The 22,269-nt window shown below is 42.6% G+C and overlaps 1 long non-coding RNA gene across 1 annotated transcript in view; it reads right to left on the bottom strand.

The window, feature by feature from the left end:
• Nucleotides 1-21,837: 21,837 nt before the first annotated feature.
• The window catches only part of LOC127001704 (uncharacterized), a 1,513-nt gene continuing 1,081 nt past the window's right edge, over nt 21,838-22,269 (bottom strand). Inside the window, exon 2 of the long non-coding RNA XR_007755404.1 lies at nt 21,838-21,960. This is a non-coding gene — a long non-coding RNA (uncharacterized LOC127001704). The remainder of the gene's footprint in view (nt 21,961-22,269) is intronic.

The raw sequence follows: 22,269 nt of genomic DNA, 5'->3' as shown, positions 1-22,269 counted from the left end.
ACGGAGGGAGGATCCGGCACGCAATTTTCCTTGAGTTTAAAGTGACGCCAGCCTAGCAATGAGCCACCATGCTTTTTGTTGCCGGTCGCTCATGTTTCCATGTTTCCTCCTAGTCCTCTCTTCCTCCTCCTCTTCCTCCTCCAACTCTGACACAAACGTGTACCCCGCAATCTCTCCTCCCTCATTCAGTCACTTCTGTCAACCTGTATTTTGTGTTCCCTGTCTCTCCTTCCCTTCCAGTCAGTTCCCTCCCTTCCTACCCCCCTCGACCTTTCCCGCTCTCCCGTTCCTTACCTCCCTTCTCTCCCTCCTTCCATCCCCCTCGCCCCAAGTTCCTTCCCACCCACACCTATCCTCCTTACGCCAGCCAGCCCCCAAAAGCGACCCCGCTCCCCACTAATTGAAACACTAATTCACAAGATAAACAGTAGTTACAAATTAGTACTCTGCCAAGATATTAGTTTATGGAAAGATACGTAGGATGGGAGGGGGAGGTAGTAACGGTAAAGGGAGAGATTGGGGAAGGGAAAGGAAGAGGTAGTAAAGGAGGAGGAGGAGGAGGAGGAGCAGGAAGCACAAATATCAGGATGAGTGATGAGATGAGCTGTGTTATTCTTTGTTCTGTTAAGCTTAAGTTATCTGTAATTTTTTTTTAATAATTAACTCGTCGAAATTGTTATAGCTACTGAATTCAATATTAGTACACATAAAGGAACTACTGGCAATTTACACTCAATTAAAATAAAAAAAATGGCCGTATTAAATGTATGTACCCAAGAAGATATTAATTTATTTCGTGGTGACAAGAAAAAGATGAAAATAATAAAAGGAACAGACTGACAGTACAGTGAAGAAAAAGTGAATGAATGAAAAAATGAGATACATCAACACAAAAGAAAGGTGAAAGAGGAGGTAGAGGAGAAATGAAGAGGAAGAGCAGGAGAAGAACGAGAACTAAGAAAAAAGAAGGGGAAAGAGAAGAAGAACCAAGAAAAGGAGGAGAAAGAGGTGGAGGAGGACTAAATAAGGAGTCAGACTGCTAGAGGAAGACAAGCGCTAGGAGGCCTTAGGAGAGGAGGAGGAGGAGGAGGAGGTCATTACACTGAGAATCGGAGTGATGGCGTTGGACCGATAGCATAAAATTAGGGTGGGTTTGGAGAGATTAAACACTGCTGATGTGATGATGGGGCGGAGGTGCTGTGAACCGAGGAGGAGGAGGAGGAGGAGGAGGAGGAGCGGTAGTGGTTGTGGTCGTGGCAGAGGAAAGGAAGAAAGAAAATGTAGCATAAGAAAGAAAAAAAAGACGAGGTAGAATGAGAGGTCTGTTAAAGGATGAAGAAGAGAGCAGGAGAGAAAATGAGAGGGAGGGAGAGCAAACAGGTATGTATTGATGAGGGAGGAGAACTTGTCAGCTAAATTTGGAGAGAAAGAGGCGGGGGAGAGAGAGAGGAGGACGAGGAGGAGGAGGAGGAGAAGTAAGAGGTTGAGAAGGAGGAGGAGATTATGACAGAGAAGCAGATGGAGGTTGTGAAGGAGGAGGAGGAAGAGGAGGAGGAGGAGGAAGAAGAGGAACATGAACACAGGGAAGAAGATACCAAGAGGGAAAAAGAATTAAATACATAATCAAAAGAGTATAGAAAAAGATGGAGAAAGAAATGAACAGGGAGAAATGAAGAGAAAGGAACTAGAAACGGGAAACAGCGACAAAGAAATAAAAAAAAACATAGTGGAAAAGGGAAAAAGAGAATCAACCAAAATCGTAAGAGAGAGAGAGAGAGAGAGAGAGAGAGAGAGAGAGAGAGGTGGGGGGGAAGGGGGCGAGAGAGAGAAATATGAGCAGAACAAGCACCACAAATCAAGTAGTAATGAGAGAGAGAGAGAGAGAGAGAGAGAGAGAGAGAGAGAGAGAGAGAGAGAGAGAGAGAGAGTCCACCGCCACCACCACTCCCGCTACAATATATATCCCCGGGGCCGAAATGGGGAGCCTGGGAGTAAATGGAGGCCTCGCGGGAGTGCCAAACTCGGCCCTAACGAGGTGTGGTCAACATCTTTCGGAGGGCCACAAACTTTGCGGGGAATTTCAGAAATATTTCAGCCCGAGGGGGAAGGAAGGGAACGGAGGTGAAGGGAGCTACTACATACACACATACACGGCTCATGCTTTGTGGAAATTTAGGAGGAGGAGAAGGAGGAGGAATAGAAAAGGGAAGGGAAGGAAGAGAATGACAAGAAATAAAGGTATATTATTATTATTATTATTATTATTATTATTATTATTATTACTATTATCATTATATATAACAACAATGAATAATAATAATAATGATAATAATAATAATAATAATAATAATAATAATAATAATAATAAAAATAATAATAATAATAGCTAATAGTAATAATAATAAGAAAAAAACAATAATAATAATAAGAAGAAGAAAAAGAAAAACATCAGAACATAACGTAAGGAGTCTGCAAGAGGCCGATTGGTCTGTACAGAGAGAGAGAGAGAGAGAGAGAGAGAGAGAGAGAGAGAGAGAGAGAGAGAGAGAGAAGCACACTACAAGGCAGCTCCTGTAAGCCTAACCAAACCTTGCCTCACTCTACATGAATTTATCCAACTTCTTGAATGTATCAGTGGTATTGGCACTCGCAACAATACTGCCGAGCTTGTTCCACTCACCCACTACTCTACTGGTAAACCAATTCTGGCCTATGTCTTTATTGAATCTGACTTTATCTAACTTATATCCATTGCGACGTGTCTTATCCGGCTCTTTTACAACCGAAACCCTATTTACATTCCCCTGATTAAAACCATTTATCCAATCAATAATAGTAATAATAATAATAATAATAATAATAATAATAATAATAATAATAACAATAATAATAAATAATAATAATAATAACTACGGTAAGAACAAGAAGAAGAAAAGGAGACAAAGCACAACAAAAACAAAAACTAATAAGAAAACAACAACAACAACAACAATATTTACAACAATAATAAGAAAAGAATAAACAAGCACAGGAGCAAATATATATATATATATATATATATATATATATATATATATATATATATATATATATATATATATATATATATATCAAAGAGCAAGGACGAAAATATGTTAAATAAGTAAAAGTAAAATAGTAAAATCAGTAAAATAAGGAAGAACTGAACATTGAGAAATCAAGGTACCATACAAAACAAATACAAAAGGTAACATAAAAATCAGTGAGGCTGGTCAAGAGCTGAAGAGACGGAGGAGGTGAAGGAGGAGGCGGCAGAGAGATAGGCCGCGAAAGGGTAAGAGAATAGGGAAGATGATTAGGAGGAGGATGACACGGACGAGAGAACTCGGGTAGGCTAAAGAGGCGGTGGAGGAGGAAGATGATGAAGAGGGAGAGAAGTAGAGGGAGAAGGATGAGATGACCAACATACTGAAGTGTTTCCTTAAAATAGGGTGGAAGGCGAAGGGTGTCGGGTGGATAAAAACGACGGAATCGATCGTAACTCAGTGGTTAAGGTGAGGCAGCACAGAGGACACGCCGCGCCTCTACACACACACACACACACACACACACACACAGGGGGTAATATGTAACTTTGCACGCGTTACTCCATAAGTATATCATACTACGAAATAAAAAAGGTGGCCTACTTAGTGTGTATGTGTGTGTGTGTGTGTGTGTGTGTGTGTACTCTCTGCCCGCTGAGCCGCGCGCCCTGACTCTTAACACGTATTTATGTTAAGGCGTTAAAAGTTGAAAGTGATATTGGTACTTACACATGGTCCGGTCTAGGGTATAAGTATACTGAAAAGTGCATTAACCTAATTTCATAAGTTCATTCAGTTGCACCCCCTCCCCCATCCCCACACACAGGGGGTCAGACGGGAGCTGTGTCGCGCCTGCCGGGTGTGTGGGCGTGGTGCGAGACCCCAGTAGTACCCAAAGATCCGTGTACAACATGCAGTTCTTATCTCAAAACGAGAATTTTCCTGGCTGACAATCACGAGTCCAGCACGTGACTAGTCTATGGTGAATGAGATACACACACACACACACACACACACACACACACACACACACCTTGTACAACAATTCAAATTTATTCATACCAACCCAAACTACCTTCTTAGCCTAGACCTAACTTGGCGAATCCTTATGTCATTATGAGCTATTTAACTGGGTTCGAAAGCTCATAGCATGCTGCATGTTCTAATAACGCATTTTGCTGAAAACGATATTCGGAATAAATAATTACAAAATGTATGTAAGGGTCTGCGGTTTCCACGGTTTATTAGCGGCCTGACGTAGCAGCAATATCAGCCAGCGTGAGAACAAACACACGCCCGTCATATGTATTTGCACAGTTCAATAATACATGAGTCACTTGAGTTACCTTGCAGGGAAGGGTGACGCGTCCAGGGGCACCCTTCAGGCCGCCCTCCCCAGGCAGCCCCTGCACCGCCTCCTCTCCACGGGCCTCCTGCCACCGGGGTGCCTGGGTCTGCCGGTGTGCAAAGCCTCCACTCCGCTTCCCATGCACAAACGTTACAGCGGCGCCCATAGTCCGCCAGGCACAGCTCGTCCAGTATCATCACAGTGGAGCCATCACCAGCAAGCACCTGCCACCGCACTGCCATGTTTGAACTTTGAACCAGCTGGCCGTGACGTCACGCCGCGCTGCCAACGGCGGGATTGGTATTTGGTAGCCTTGTTTCTTTTATCAATTATTTTCCAGTTTTCTCATGTTTAAAAGTTGTTTATTTCCTACTTATTTCACATGCTATATATATTTTTTTACGGTAGAAATTAATAATACACATAAATACGTGATCATTGTCGAAATCTATGATATAGGCTATGTGTAATGTAGTTATACTATTACAGATGATAAAGTATTGTTTCACTAAAGCTAGTTAATCTTTATTTGTTTCAGCCCAGGAGACCCATTTGATATCACTCCTGGCCCTGCAACGTCCAGAGAGAACGGTGAAATTTGAGCGTGGCGGGAGGAGCGTGACCAGATTGTCGTACTCAGAACACTGCATCTACCGATTTTTAACCCAAAGCTGTCGCATCCATACAAAAAAAATATTCAGATATACTTATTACTAAAATCGTTAATTACTAATGTTTTTTTGCAAGCTGGAAGCATGACTCTACTTTCCTAAAGCTGATCTGATTATCGTATTTTACAACTGTTTGTCGCTCATCTGGGAACGCTGCGGGCGGGAGGGTCAGTGTTTGTGTTGTGTGGTGTCGGGAAGGTGTTGCGTGTGTTTCTTACGTTGTTTCGCTCACGTACAAGACTCGGTGACTTCTTGCTGTGACGACATCATCAGCGAGGAAAGGGGATCGGAAACGTGATACAGAACAGAAGTAACTTGTGTAAGGGAGCCATTTACTGATCATTGGACGCTCCCGTCTCCGCCGCCGCCGCCTCACTTGGTAAGTACATGACTGTTGCTATTAATTTTATGGTTGTTATCAAGGCCTCGGCTGTTATGGTCCTTGCCCCGGAAAGTTACACACAACATTATAATTCGTGTCCTTATGTATCTAACAATTGAAGCGCCTTTTCGCGAACCCTAAATTGAACCCGCCGTGAATTTGGTTGTGGTGGCACACACACACACACACACACACACCTCATTTATTTGATGTGAAAAAAATCATGCTAAGAAATATATATCCCCCACACACATTAAAGACAGAATATTACCAAAATTCAGTAACATCATTATGAGATGGCGTTGCCTTATTAAAAATGTTTGACACTAATCCCCAGCGTGATGCATTAGGCTTTGGGGCGCGTCTCCCGGCATCACGGCCTGGCGGGCTGCCTCGCCTTGGCGGCCGCCCGTGGAGGGATAGAAAAAAAAAAAGGCCTAGCATGGAACGTGGCTACGCATTTCCTAATGGATATCCGTGCCTGGCCTGTCATACTTAATATTAATTACTTATATATATATATATATATATATATATATATATATATATATATATATATATATATATATATATATATATATATATATATATATATATATGTGTGTGTGTGTGTGTGTGTGTGTGTGTGTGTATAATGCTTGTGATATATGTGCATTCGGCTTAGTTTTTAGAAATTACATTAATTAAGTGGTGGTTAATCTTGCCATGTAGTAGGCTACATAGTATTTTTTTGTGTGTAAATCCGTTGGTTAAAATGAAAATCTATAGAAATACAATAATAAACTAGTTTGTCCTAGTTGGCTACACATTATTCCTAGTGCCTAGCTCGCTCGATGTTAAGGAATATAATTTTACTTTATAGGCAACGGAAAAGAGTACAACACGAGTAAACGTCTGTGCAGTATACTCGTACACACAAGTCAGCAGTACTGATTTCCGAAAAAAAAAAGAATCAGATTTTGTCGATTATAATATCACTGCACACAGTCGCTGCAACAACTACAACTAAGGTCAGTGGAATTGTACGTCTTATTTTCCACTGAAGATTCGGAATACCAGGCAGACTCGTGGCGTGGCGAGGGGGCGGCGGCCGAGCGTCTGCCACCACAGGCCACATTTACATTTTTTTTTTTTTTACTTCTACTAGTCATGCAAGTAACATTTCAGGTGAGCAGTGAGTGATGAAAAGATGGAGGGAGGGACGGGACTAGGGGCAGGGGGTACCCAGTGCTTGTATTCCCGCCCCCTTTCACCACCTTCCTTCCCACACTCCCTTGCCCTTCCCACCACCCCTCCTTCCTTCACTCTTCCAAGGTGTGGACGCGCTTCTCACCGCTGACCACGCCCTGCTGCGGTGGCCCGATGGCAGGTAGCGCGTCGCAGGCGTCCCAAGCATGCACTTTATGGCCACTTTTACGAGAAGCAATCCCTGGTGGGCGGTATAATGCCTTGATTCATCGCCAATATATATTCTCAAGTCCCCCACCACCTCGCGCACCCCTCTCTCCCCTTGCCACCCTTTCTTTCTCCCCAATCTTCCATTCTTCCTTCCTCGACCATTCTCTTTCTCTTCCCCTTCCTTCCCTCCTCCCTCCACTAACTTCTCCTTCCAGTTGTTCTCATTCCACCTGTCTCCTTCACTTCCTTTTCTCCCTTTCTTTTCCGTCTTCCTATTTTTTCTTTCCGTTGCCTGTCCTCCACTACCTTCCCTTCGCTGCTTCCAGTCCACCTTCATTCTCAATTTCTCCCTTTCCTTTCCGTCTTCCTTGTCTTTCCTATCTTCCTTCCCATCCTTGTTGCTTCGCCTCCATTTTCATCCTTTCTTCCCTCCTTCCTCTTCCTTCACTATCTTCTTCTTGTTGCCTCCATTCCACATGTCTCCTTCACTCATTTTTCACCCTTTCCGTTCCGTCTTCCTATTTTTCTTCCCCTCCTTGCTACATCGCTTTCATTATTTTCACTCTTCCTTCCTTCCTTCCTCGTCCTCGCCCACACTGGTCAGCCCCCCCCCCCCCCCCCACACACACACACAGTCACACCCACGAACATTCACCTGTATTGATATGGGTCCTTTTTTTTTCCTTTCTTTTATTATTTTTATTTTTTGCTCCTGTCCCAGCTTGCGCAAATTGAACACTGGAATTTACGTATGTTGTCCTGCACTGGAGTTATTGCTATTATTGTTGCTATTTATTATTACCCGATGCTGTTGCTGTCTGTTGGTGGTGGTGATGTTTTTGTTATTGACTTCGATCGCTGGTGATGGACATAATGGTGGTGGTTGTTATGTTTTTTTTCATTATTATTATTATTATTATTATTATTGTTATTATTATTATTATTATTATTATTATTATTATTATTGACATTATTGTAGCATTATTATTTTATTAGCATCATTACAGTCGCTATCTAAAAAAGTTTCCACAGTCTTACCACCAGAAAAAAAAGTTCGACTCGTTACAACATAGAACACCTAAAATGACCGGAAATGGAACACGCGCCAAACACAGTGTTGCGGTGATGGACAAGACAAATCTCTTCCTATTCTCATGACTGACACACACACACACACACACACACACACACACACACACACACACACACAACCGGGAACCTGTCATCATATTCCATAAGGGGCTCGGGCACCATTATGAACTGGCCGATTATGAAAGCTAAAAAAAAAATGTTTGCTGGGTTAATGCTACCTACACTCCTGCCTACGTTTCTTTCTTTTGTTCCTCCTCTTATCCTCCTCCTCTTCCATCTACACACTTCTTACTTCACTACTTTCACCCATCTTTGCCTTTCCTCCTATATTTTTAGTTACGTCTGTGCTATACATGTCGCTTTCGTTTTATCTTTATTTTTTCCCCTTGCTTTCCTTCTGCTTTTTATTCCCTCATTGTTCTTTCTCTCTTTCTTCCTACTTCCTTCTCTTTTCTCAATTCCTCTTTCATTAATTCATCGGCTGCTCCCTTCTTTCATAACTTATTATTTTCTTCTTTCTCTTTAACATTCATCAACTATTTTCTATCATCAAGTTATTATCTCCGCTCAGTCTTCTTCCTTTACATTTACATTCATCAAGTTATTATCTCCTTCCTTCCTACACATCTTTATTCTGGCTTCACTCCTTCCTGCAATCTGTTTTCGAAGTATACAGGAAGTTAGGTAAAGAAGAGAGAGAGAGAGAGAGAGAGAGAGAGAGAGAGAGAGAGAGAGAGAGAGAGAATGTTAAGCGTAAATTAAAACTTAACCTCACCTCTCCCTTCACCCTTTTCCTCCTAGCCCATCACATCCTCCGCCACCACCTCCCAAAACTTACAGACCCCTTCCTTAGACCCCTCCCCAACCTCACCTCTCCCTTCATCCTCTTCCTCCTTGCCCTTCACCTCCTCCTCCACCACCTCCCAAAACTTACAGACCCCTCCTCCAGACCCCTCCCCAACCTCACCTCTCCCTTCACCCTCTTCCTCCTTGCCCTTCACCTCCTCCTCCACCACCTCCCAAAACTTAGACCCCTCCCCTAGACCCCTCCCCAACCTCACCTCTCCCTTCACCCTTTTCCTCCTTGCCCTTCACCTCCTCCGCCACCACCTCCCAAAACTTACAGACCCCTCCTCCAGACCCCTCCCCAACCTCACCTCTCCCTTCACCCTTTTCCTCCTTGCCCTTCACCTCCTCCTCCACCACCTCCCAAAACTTACAGACCCCTCCCCAACCTCACCTCTCCCTTCACCCTCTTCCTCCTTGCCCTTCACCTCCTCCGCCACCACCTCCCAAAACTTACAGACCCCTCCTCCAGACCCCTCCCCAACCTCACCTCTCCCTTCACCCTTTTCCTCCTTGCCCTTCACCTCCTCCGCCACCACCTCCCAAAACTTACAGACCCCTCCCCTAGACCCCTCCCCAACCTCACCTCTCCCTTCACCCTTTTCCTCCTTGCCCTTCACCTCCTCCGCCACCACCTCCCAAAACTTACAGACCCCTCCCCCAGCCCCCTCCCCCCTGGCTCTCCCAATCACCGTTATACCCCGCACCGCCTTTACACCACAATAAATAAAGCTCCCGCGGAAATTATCAACGTAAACAGCAACTGATCGTAAGTTAAGTCACTACTGAGCCTCACCTACGACCCCTTGACTTTAATAACCCGAAGAGGAGCCTCGTTACGCGTCGCCCAGGGAGGAACAGGAGGAGGAGGAGCAGGAGGAGGAGGAGGAAGGGTTGGAAATGGTGTTTGGTGTGAGCCCAATCGGTGTTCGGAATGGGAGTAAACAAACAGTCCACTTTGTTTGCTATTGAATCGTATGAACCTATAAATTGATAACCGCTTACCCTTTACGTTTCTCCTTTTGTTCTTCTTTTCCTTTCCTCTTTACTTGTCTTTTTCTTCCCTTCACCCTACACGTTCGTTATTGAGTCGTATGAACCTATAAATTGGTCACCGTTTACATCTTACGTTCCTCTTTTTTTATTCTCCTTTTCCTTTCCTCTTTACTTGTCTTTTTCTTCCCTTCACCCTCCACGTTGTTCGTTATTGAGTCGTATGAACCTATAAATTGGTCACCGTTTACCTCTTACGTTCCTCTTTTTTAATTCTCCTTTTCCATTCCTCATTAATACATCTTCTTTTCCTTCCCTTCAACACAAGCTTACACGTCTTCTTCCTCTCTTTTTCCTCCTTTCTTATACACCTTTCCTTTTGCTGCTCCTCCCCTTTCCATTACTGCATCTTGCCTACCCCTCTTTCCTACCTTTACTCCTCCTCTTTTATTTCTATCCAGTCTTTTCCCTTTAACCAAAACCCACATATCTTCCTTCTCCTTTTCCCATCCCCTGTTCCTCCTCCTCTTTCCAGTTGCTATATCTTACCTACCTATGCCTTTAAACCTCTTCCGTTTCTCCTCTTCCATTTCTATCCAATCTTTTCCCCTTAACCTAAACCCACATATCTTCCTTCTTCTTTTCCCATACCTTGTTCCTCCTCCTCCTTCCAGTTGCTATATCTTACCTATGCCTTTATACCTCTTCCGTTTCTCTTCCTCTTACATTCTTATCCTCCCTTCACCCCCGACTCTTCCTTACTATCTCCCTATCATCTGTCCTCATATCTTGCCCACCCCTTCCTTTGCCTCCCCTTCATCATTACATCTCTGTCATCTCCCCTCTTTATCTCCGTTCACAGCCCCCTCACAATATCCTCTTCCCACTTTCCTCTTCTTCCTCTTTCCCGTCACACTCATATACTTTCCTTCCTATCTTCGTCCTTCCTTTATTTGTTTATTTATTTATTCTCTCCTTCCCTCTTTCATTCTTCTCATTGTCTTTTCTCTCATTTCTTCATTCCCTTCTTCCTGTCTTATTCTCCTCTCCCATTCCTTCCTTACTCTCCTCCCTTCCTTCTCCTTTCCCTCCTCCTTCTTTCCCCTACATGCCTTTCTTCCTCTCCTCTTTCCTTTCTTCCTTCATTTCTTACTCTCTTCCCTTCATACTTGCTTACTTTCATACGCTCCTCCCCCCTTCCTTCCCTATTCTTCTCCCTTCTCTTCTTCTTCCTCCTCTCTCCCTCTTTCTCTCCCTCCCTCCCTCCCTACTTCCCTCCCCCCCGTACACAGCTGAAAGCCCCTTCCATTGGGATCAAAAGGTTTTGGGGAAAGTCTCCTGATTATTGAGGGGCCCAGGACCAATCTCACACACACACACACACACACACACACACACACACACACGGACCTAATCAAGAGACATGGAAGGATCAGGAGGGCGATTCTTTAAATTTTAGTAATTCCGTGTTTATATATTGGTATGGCGTGAGAGAGAGAGAGAGAGAGAGAGAGAGAGAGAGAGAGAGAGAGAGAGAGAGAGCTCCACCAGTTTTGCCTACTCTCCTTCCTCTCCACTCTCCACCTTATTTCTCTCCACCTTCCTGCCTCCCACTTTCCCCACCTCCTCCACTCTAGACATTCTATAAATCCTTTTTTCTCCAACTGTATTTTTCTATCCACCACTTTCCTTCCTCCTCTTCCATACCCTCTCTTTGTATCTTCTATGTATTTTTTTTTCTGCAGTCTTTCTTTTCACTCTGCTTCTTCCGTCCTCTCTTTCCTTCTTGTTCTTTCAGCATCGTCTTCCACCTTCCCTCCTCCTCCTCTTCCTCCTCCTCCTCTACTCTCTCTAGTCTTCCTATCCCTGTATCCTCCATAAATTTATCTTATCTGTAGTCTTTCTATTCATCCTCTTACTCCCATCCCCTCTTTCCACCATGTTCTTCCACCATCGTCTTCCTCCTCCTCCTCCTCCTCCTCCTCCACTCAGGCCACTTCCCGGTACGCACGCCCTTTCCTCAATAACAATGGTAAGCTCTCGCGGCGCCGGAATACAGATCGACGCGCTGAAAGGGACGAGGCACCGGGAACCTTCGTATACATTCTGGATTTGACTCCTCGCCTTTCCCCGCCTCTATGCCTCTTTGCAGTTCCCTCCTCCTCCTGCTCCTCTTCTTCTTCTTCTTCTTCCTCTTATGTAGTCCCTCCTTCTGCTTCCTCCCCTCTGCCTACTGTTACGTCCTTTTCCTGCCTCCTCCTTCCTCTTCCCTCTTCTCCGCTTTTTTTTTTTTTTTCCATTTACATTTTCCTCCTTTCTGCTTTTCTTCTTTTTCTCTTCCCCTTTCGTCTTCTCTTTCCCTTCCTGCCCCTTCTTTTTTTCCGCTTTTCTTGTTTTTCCTCCTCTTTTCCCTTTCCCTACCCGCTTCTCCTTTTTTTCTTCTCGTTTATTTCCATTTGGAGTCTCTTTTTCCTTCCCATTTCCTCCTCTTCTTCCCGCCTTTCATTTTCCCGTTCTCCTACTTCCCTTCCTCATCAAAAATGCATTCTCCTTCTCCTCCTCCACCTCCTCCTTTTCATATGATTTTCTCTTCAGTGTCCTTCATGTTCTTCCTTCTCCTTCTGTATGTTTATCTTTATATTTATTTTCTTGATTTGCATGTGAATGGATATTGATGTACATATGAATTTCTCTCTCTCTCTCTCTCTCTCTCTCTCTCTCTCTCTCTCTCTCTCTCTCTCTCTCTCTCTCTCTCTCTCTCTCTCTCTCTCTCTCTCTCTCTCTCTCTCTCTCTCTCTCTCTCTCTCTCTACACACACACAAAAAAAAAGATGAGCGTGAAGAAATATGAGAATGAGACGAATAAGGCATAACAATATCTATATTTTCCTTCCTTCCCCCTTTAAAGGAAAATTTACGAGATGACGTTTGGAATATATAAATTTGGATGACTTGAATACAGAGCACGCGACATTTCCTGCCCCTTCTCCTTTGACCTCCTCCTCTTCCTCCTCCTCCCCCTCCATCCCTACCATCTCAACAACCTCCAAAAAAAAAAGGATAGATAGATGGACTGTCAGATAGCTAGAGGTAGATAGAGAAATAAAAATCGTGTGAGTAATATCGGCTTCTTTTCCTTTTCTTCCCCCTCCATCCCTACCATCTCAACAACCTCCGGAAAAAAAAGGAGAGATAGATGGACAGTCAGATAGCTAAAGGTAGATAGAGAAATAAAAATCGTGTAAGTAATATTAGCTCCTCTTCCTCCTCCTCCCCCTCCTTCCCTACCATCTCAACCAACTCAGGAAAAAATAAATAGAAGTAGAGATAGACAGATAGATAAAGATAGAGAAATAATAATCGTATAAGTAATATTAGCTCTTCGTCTTCTTCCTCCTCCATCCCTACCATCTCAACCACCTCAGGGAAAAAAATAGAGATAGACAGATAGATAAAGAGAGAGAAATGATAATCGTGTTAGTAATATTAGCTTGAATGTTGTCCTCTTCCTCCTCCTCTTCCTCCTCCTTCATCTCCACCACCTTAACCACCTCAGGAAATAGAAAAAATAAAAAAGTAGATATAGATATTAAGGTACCTAAAAGTAGATAAAGAAAAATCGTGTTCTTAATATTGGCTGGAATGTTGTCCTTCTCCTCTTCCTCCTCCTCCTCCTCTTTTTCCTCCCCCTTCATCTCCACCTCCAACCCAACAGGAAAAAAAAAATTAAAAAAATACAAGAGATAGAGAAATATATAGATAAAGAGAGAGAGAGAGAGAGAGAGAGAGAGAGAGAAATAATAATCGTGTTAGCAATATTAGCTTGAATGTCCTCCTCCTCCTCCCAGCACGTGTAAATAGAGTAACAGTGTATGTTTCCGCACCAAATTTCAGCGTGTGGAGTGGTCGGCGCGCACGTCGCGATATAAAGTGTGTGATAACGCCTTGCACGCCGCTCTGTTAATATCCTGACGGCATTTTTCCTTTCTCTCTCTCTCTCTCTCTCTCTCTCTCTCTCTCTCTCTCTCTCTCCTTTACGTCTCTTGTTTATATTTTTTACTTTATTTTGATTTCTTGTTTCCTCTTGATTAGTTTTGTTCCGGATGCCTTTTTTTTCTTTTCCTTTTTTATCATCATGTATGTTGAGATAAACAGTGAGTGACGGGCCATCCCAAGAATCTGACTGACGTGCATGTTGATTCTTTTTTTTTTTTCTTGCTGCTTTGGTTACTACTACTACTACTACTACTACTACTACTACTTTTACTATTACCACCATTATCATTTCTGTCATCACTATCATCATTTACTCCTACTTCCTTTTGTGTATATATTTTGTTTCCTTTATATTTTTTCTCCTTTATTTTTTTCTTGCATGTGCACCTAAACCTTCGCTTCTCCTGTCACTTGCTCCTATTCCTACTCTGCACTACTACTACTACTACTACTACTACTACTACTACTACCACTACCGGTACTACCACCACTACTACATACATTACCTCAAAAGTACCTACCTTCCCTTACTCCTTGCTTAATCTATTCATGTATTCTGCTGCTTATTTCCTTCCCTTGCTTGGCTCGCGTCCTAACTCCTGCTGCATTCCAATAGCTATCGAGTCTCATCCTGCTCCTGGTTTCTGCTGATCACCTTCTATCCTTCCACCTCATTCTGCTGCATTGCCGTACATGTAACCTCGTCTTATACTCCTTTCTGCTTATCTTCTGCTTTTCTGCCTCCTGCATAACTACATCTCCGCTCTTGCTTGCATCTACATTCCTCCTACGCTGATTATCTATCTCCTTATCGGCTCCTCCTCCTCTTCTTCCAATGCACACAACACCTCCGCAATTCCTCGCTTCCACTTTCCTCCACTTTCCTCCTACTCCCCCTCGAATCCTTGCTACCTATTCCCGTAACTTTGACTCTTTCTTCTTATCGGCTCCTCCTCCTCCACCTGCCTACGCACACACACACACACACACACACACACACACACACACACACACACACACACACACACACATCTCCTGCACCTGCTTCTCCTATCCTCGACTTTCCTCCTACTCGCCCTTGTATCCTTGCCACCTATTCCCGTAACTCTGACTCCTTCTCCGTATCGGCTGCTCCTCCTCCACCACCTCCCCCTCCACACACACACCTGCACCTGCATCCACTTTCCTCCTCCGCGGCGTCCTCCCACTTGCGCCTTTGTAACTCCGGCTCTTGGTTTCCTGCATGTGTGTAATGGTGCGGAACGGCTCGGGTGATGAAGGAAGCTGTTTACAAACCTGATTCCTCGCGATGATAGGGAGAGCCTTAATCGAGGAGTGCATGGCGAGGGGGAAGGAAGGGAAAAGGTAAACAGGTAAATCTGAGAGTATAGGTAAGGAAAGGGAAGGGATGAGGCGATGTGTGAGAGGGCGATGGTGTGTAGGATATAGAGTAGGGAAGGAGAGGAAAGGGGAGAAAATGAAGGAGGAATTGATGAGGAGGAGAAGAGAGAGAAAAGGAGAAAATGAAGGAGGAAAGAAAGTCGAAATGATGAGAAGGAGGATAGGAGAGAGAAAAGGAGGAAAGGAAGAGGAAATGATGAGGAGAGGAGAGAGAAAAGGAGAAAATGAAGGAGGAAAGGAAGACGAAACGATGAGGAGGAGAGGAGAGAGAAAAGGAGAAAATGATGAAAAGGAGAAAAGGAGGAGAGAAGAGAGGAGGAAGAGATAAGCATGGGGAGGAGGGAAGGAGAGAAAAAGGGTGAAAATGAAGAACAGAAAGAAAAAGAATAAAGATAAAATGGAAGAACAGAAACAAGAGGCGATGCTTAGGGTAGTACGGTGTGTAGAATAGAGGAGGAAAGAAGAGAATACAGGAGAAAATGAGTGAGGAAAGAAGGGAGGAGGAAGGGATGAGAAGGAAGAGGAAGAAAGGAGATAAAAAACAAAAATAAAGGAATAAAGATAGAAAATGAGAGGAAAGAGGAGAAAATGAAGGAGAAAAGGAGATAAAAAAAATAAAGAAAGAAGGAATAAAGATAGAAAATGGAGAAAAGGAGATAAAAAAATAAAGAAGGAATAAAGATAAAAAATGAGAACAAAGAGGAGAAAATGAAGGAGGAAAGGATGATGATGATGATGAGGAGGAGGAGAGAAGAGAAAAAAAGGAAAAACAGAGGAAAGAAAGAGAATAAAGATAAAAAAAAGACCCAAAAAACATGAGGTAGATCAAGACAGAGACCAAGACGATGGAGAAAAAGAAGATTGTAATGGACCCACAAAAATGAAGTAGAGGGCCAGAAAGGAAGAAGAGTTTTAAACGTACAGTAGCAGTATTAGTTTCGTCGAGGTGCTGTTTAGAGACGGTATTAAGGGCAAAAAAGGTTACATGATGCAGGAAGTGTATGAAAAAGATGTATTACCAGTGGGAGCGGATGCAGTAAAGAAGTTAAAAAAGAGTAACGCAGTAAAATAAGAGGGAGAGGGAAATGCTGAGAAGAGGAAGAGGAAGAGTATGGAGACTGATGAGAAAGTGATGAAGACGATGATGAAGAAGAAGAAGACAAAGAAAAAGAAGATGAGGAAGAAAAAGAGGAAGAAAAAGGAGAAGAAGAATATAGGAAGAAGTAATAAAAAGAAAAAAATAGGAAAATGAACAATAAGAACACAAGAAATTGAGGAAAAACTGATCAAGGAAAAGGAAACTCAAGAGAGAGAGAGAGAGAGAGAGAGAGAGAGAGAGAGAGAGAGAGAGAGAGAGAGAACTATATATAAACGCCTCTCTTTAATCTTTCTCCTCACCACTTCCACACATACTATATAATCTTCACTTCTATAGATTTCGGAATTTTACAGCGCTCTTAAAAGGAGAATTTGAACCTAATGTCACGACTGTCCTGTGCGTAAAATCCTTCCACATAGCATCGGATTCTCTTTAAAACACGGACGGAGCGGAAACTCATGGGATCGGGAGTATGTAGAGGATGCGAAGAGAGAGAGAGAGAGAGAGAGAGAGAGGGGTGAACTAAAAGGAGTTGACATGACTTGGTTAATGTGCCTAATACTCACTCTTTTTACCATACTTTCTTTCCCTCTTCCTCCTCCTCCTCCTCCTCCTCCTCCTCTTCCTCTTCTTCCTCCTCCTCCTCTCTAAACACACACTAAGCTAACATGACATGACACTCCTCTTCCTCTTACACACGTAAAAAGAACATCCCTTCCCTCCCCCTCTCCGTCCTCTCTCCCCTCTTGACCTCTCCTCCCTCTCTCTTACTTCTTTCCCTCTTTTTACCCTTCTCCACCACCACCACCACCACCACAAAAAAAAAACATGGATTCATAGCTACATTACACCATTATTACGCATGACGCTTACAACCTTTTTATAATACCTGAGAGAGAGAGAGAGAGAGAGAGAGAGAGAGAGAGAGAGAGAGAGAGAGAGAGAGAGAGAGATTCATATTGTACACAAGCTCCATATTGTACACAAGCTCCGGGCAATTCTCAATATTTATTTACTGCAATATTTTTATGGATTTTATAACATTTGCGTTCTAGTAATTTTGTGCATTATTAACTATGTAGGTTCAATTTTTAGACTAACGCGTTAAGGCTATATAAAGGGTTGTAAAGGAAGCGGTGATGGAAAGTAAGAGAGGGAGGATTTTGAAGTATTTATATCGTGATTATTTTTATCCTTATTACTGAGAAAGAAAGAATGGTGGAAAGAGGAAAAATAGAAAGGATTAGGGATATTAGTAATGATTTTTTTTCTTCACTGTTTTACTTATTTTCCGCGGGAGAGGATAACAAATAGAAATAAAAAAGAGCGTTTTAAAAATATTTGTATTATGAATTTTTACATAGTTATAGGTTTTTAAATGAGGGAGAAAGAATGGTTGAAAAAAAAAAAAGATACCGTAGTTTAGAAATATTTGTATTATTTGTACCTAGTTATCGGTTTTTAAATGAGGGAGAAAGAGTGTTTGAAAGATAAATACTTAGAGGGTTTAAAAATTATTATGTTTATTTTTACCTACTAGTTATTGTTTTTAAATGAGAAAGAAACAGCGGCGGGAAGAAAAATAGGGAGGATTTTAAAGCAATTTTTTTTTCTCTGCCTTTTTGCGGTTTATTTTTTCTTATTCTTGAGAGGATGAGGCGATTTTTTTCTTCTTTTATTTCCCAGTTTTCGTATTGCTTTTATTTACTCTTCCCCGCCTGTTCATGCTGTCCGGGCTGAAGAGGGTTTTAAAATATTTGTTTTATGACTACATAGTTATTGCTTTTCAAATGAGAAAGGAATGGCGGTGGAAAGACGGAAAAGAACAAAGGGTTATAAATATAAGTATTGATTTTTTTTTTCTTCAATGTTTTCCCGCCTTTTCTTGGGAGAGGATGACGCGACTTTTTTTTATCTTCTTTCTTGGATTTCCCAGTTTCCGTTATGTTTTTCTTTTCCTTATCATTTAACTGAATCTTTCCTCTTACTGAGAATTAAGCGACTGTTTTCCTCTATGATTTCCCGGTTTCCGTATTTTTTTTCCCTACCAAGTAACTTTTATTTTTATTCCTGAGGCTGAGACGACTTTATCTTCTTTGATTTCCCAGTTTTCGTATTCGTTTTCTTTTTCCTACTATTTTACGTTTTTTTCTTATTATTATTAAGGATGAAGAGACTGTTTTCTTCCTTGACTTCCCAGTTTTCGAAAAGTGTTGCGTTTCTTTTCCCTACCATTCTAATTTTTCTGAGGCAATTTTTTTCTTCTCTGATTTCCCTGTTTTCGCATTGCATCTATTTCTTACCCTTCCAGTTTACTTTATTTTTTATTTTTTTTTCTTATTCTGGAGAGGCTGAGTCAACTTTTTCTTCTTTGATTTCTCAGTTTTCATATAGCATTTATTTTCCCTTCCTTTTAACTGTTTTATTTTCATCTTATTACTGAAAGGCTGAGGATTTTCTTTTTCTTCTTTGATTTCTCAGTTTTCATACGGCTTTTCTTTTTCCTCCCTTATAACTTTTTTTTTTTATCTTACTACCGAGAGGCTGAGGGAATTTTTTTCTTCTTTAATTTCCCAGTTTCTATATTTCATTTATTCCTCCCCCTCCCCCATCCCTCCTCCCCGCCTCCCCCTACTGTCCGGGGCTGAGGAGGCGCCCTACATGAGTCGTCCGGCAGAGTGACGTTAGCGAAGGACTTGTGTAAATACTTTGAGCTCGTACCTCGCCTCTGTATTATTTATTTTTCCTCCTCGTTTCTTCTTTTGTGTTCACGTCCGCCTAATGGGGCTGTCCGGAGAGAGAGAGAGAGGAAGGGATGAGGAAAAACTAAAAAGGGATACGGAAGAAAGAGAGAGAGAGAGAGAGAGAGAGAGAGAGTAGAGGGACAATGAAAGGGATGAAGAAAACACTAAAAAGGGATAAGGAAGAAAATAAATGATGAGAGAGAGAGAGAGAGAGAGAGAGAGAGTAGAGGGAAAATGAAAGGGATGAGGAAAACCTGAAAAGGGGAGAACATAAGAACATAAGAACGTAAGGAGTCTGCAAGAGACCGGTTGGCCTATACAAGGCAGCTCCTGTACACTCAACCCCACCTTACCTCACCATCCATGGCTTTATCTAACCTCTTCTTGAATGTATCTACGGTATTGGCACCCACAACATGGCCCCCAAGCCTGTTCCATTCGTCCACCACTCTATTGGTGAACCAATTCTTGCCTATGTCTTTGTTAAATCTGAATTTGTCTAACTTAAAACCATTGCTACGCGTCCTACCTGGCTCTTTTACTCTCAAAATCTTATTGACATCCCCTAAATTAAATCCCTTCATCCATTTATAGACTTCGATCAAGTCTCCTCGCAACCTTTGCCTTTCTAGCGAGAGTAGATTTAACTGCTTCAGCCTGTCTTCATAAGGCAAGCTTCTCACCCCCTGAATCATCTTTGTCATCCTCCTCTGTACAGATTCTAACATCTTGATATCCATTCTATAGTAGGGGGACCAGAACTGAACTGCATAATCGAGATGAGGTCTAACTAGTGCTAAGTAAAGTTTGAGGATGACTTCAGCGCTCCTATTGCTTACGCTCCTTGAGATGAAACCAAGTACTCTGTTTGCCCGATTTTTAGCCTGAATGCATTGAGCCCTAGGACGGAGGTCAGCGCTCACTAGGACTCCTAAGTCTCTCTCACGCCCAGACCTACTTAGAGGAGTGCCATTTAAGGAGTAATTGTGTGAGGGGTTATTCCTACCTTCACTCAGAATGCTACACTTCCCGACATTGAATTCCATCTGCCACTTCCCCTCCCAAGCATATATATAGTCTGTCAAGCTCATCCTGGAGAACGGTAGCATCCCTGTCTGATTGGATTACTCTACCGATCTTGGTATCATCTGTGAACTTGCTGACATCACTACTAATTCCTGTGTCCAAGTCATTGATGTAAATAATAAAGAGCAGAGGACCCAGCACCGACCCTTGTGGGACGCCACTCGTAACACTGCCCCATTCAAATTTTTTACCATTGATTTGCACTCTCTGCTTCCTACCACTAAGCCACGCCCTGATCCACTTCAAAACTTTCCCATCTATGCCGTGAGCCTGTAATTTTAGTAATAGCCGGTGATGGGGAACTTTGTCGAACGCCTTACTGAAATTTAGATACAATATGTCATAATTTTCATCTCGGTCAACCGCATCGATTACTTTAGTGTAGAAGGGCAACAGGTTAGTAAGGCAAGACCTAAGAAATAATGAGAGAGAGAGAGAAAGAGAGAGAGAGAGAGAGAGAGAGTATAGGAAAAATGAAAGGGATGAGGAAAAACTAAAAAGGGGATACGGAAGAAAAGAAATGATGAGAGAGAGAGAGAGAGAGAGAGAGAGAGAGAGAGAGAGAGAGAGAGAGAGAGTAGAGGGAAAATGAAAGGGATGAGGAAAAAACTAAAAAAGGGAGAAGGAAGATAAGAAATAATGAGAGAGAGAGAGAGAGAGAGAGAGAGAGAGAGAGAGAATAGTAGGAGAAATGAGAGGGAAGAGGAAGAGTTAAAAAAGAAAGATAAGGAAGAAAGAAAACGTAGATTGAGAGAGAGAGAGAGAGAGAGAGAGAGTGTAACCCACCTTACACACGTACAATCAACACACGTATGCTAAAAGAACACTGATTAATTAAATACGGCGTTAGTTTAGCATTAGTTATTTTTCTCTTGTTACATTGATGGTGCCCCTGTGTAACTTTAGGGGACCATAATACTGGATAAATATTGTTTTTACTTAATTATCTTCAAAGTTATATCATCTCCGTGCTTTCACCGTGCCTGCATCCGCCCCTCTTCCTCCCTCTCCTTCTCCTCTTCCTCCCTTCCCCTCTCTCCCTCCTTTCCTCCCTCCCTTCACTGTTTGAGGCAGCATTAATTACACAACTAATGGCAAACTAATTATGAAGAACACGAGCTTCTGCTGGCGAGCTAATACGCTGTGATGACGGAGGTGATAGTGGTGGTGGTGGTGGTTGAGGGGGATGCAGAAGATGGTGGTGGTGGTGGTCGTGGTAGTGGTGGTGATTATAAAAGATGTAGAGTCTAATGAAGGTAGTTATGACGAAGATGATGGTAGTAGTAGTAGTAGTAGTAGTAGTAGTAGTAGTAGTAGTAGTAGTAGTAGTAGTAGTGGTAGTAGTAGTAGTAACAGTAGTAGTAGTAGTAGTAGTAGTAGTAGAAGCAAATCTGATTTCATAATTTAAAACACCTTTCCCTAATAGACAAAGAATGTACATATGACTGTCAATCTTACCTTTAATCTGTAGCAGGCCGGTATGGGCAGGTAGACACGTGGGCTGCAGGCTGGCAGGTAACGAAACGGAAAGGTAGGGTAGGCAGGTAGGCACGCAGGTAGGAGGATACACGTGTGTTGTTGATATTGATGCAGTTGTTGTCGTTGTTGCTTCACCTGTGCCTCTCTACCTGAACGCCCTGCTACCTTATGAATGAGAGTTAATTAGCAGAGTTCATACAACCTTAATTGTTCGCTTTTTTCACTTTTTCTTTCTTTCTCTCTCGGTTTTATAGACTTCACGGTTCACATAAGCCCACTCTTCTTCTCCTTTTTTTCAGCGTTCCCTTTTGTGGCTGGACGTACGTAAGGGGGAGGAGTCGTAAAGAAAAAAAAAACCCTGCTAGAAAAAAAGTAGATACGTGAGTTTTTTTTTTCTTCTACTATTCTGGCGATGTTGATTAATATTTTTCTTTTCATCTCCCGAGCTTTGAGGAGCCGAGTTCTGACGGCGAGTGTATGCAAGGCGGGCCCACACACACACACACACACACACACACACACACACTTACACACACACACACACACGCCGATGTAAAAAGTGTTGTGTGTGTGTGTGTGTGTGTGTGTGTGTGTCAACTTAAGTTTTGTTTATATGTGTTATGCGTGAGTGCAAATTGTGTGTGTGTGTATGTGCGTGTGTGTGTCTGTG

Source organism: Eriocheir sinensis, chromosome 21 (genome assembly GCF_024679095.1).
Source record: "Eriocheir sinensis breed Jianghai 21 chromosome 21, ASM2467909v1, whole genome shotgun sequence".
In the NCBI taxonomy this organism is placed as follows: Eukaryota; Metazoa; Arthropoda; class Malacostraca; order Decapoda; family Varunidae; genus Eriocheir; species Eriocheir sinensis.
The sequence above is the reverse complement of the archived record's forward strand: the minus strand, read 5'-3'. Positions and strand labels throughout refer to the sequence as shown.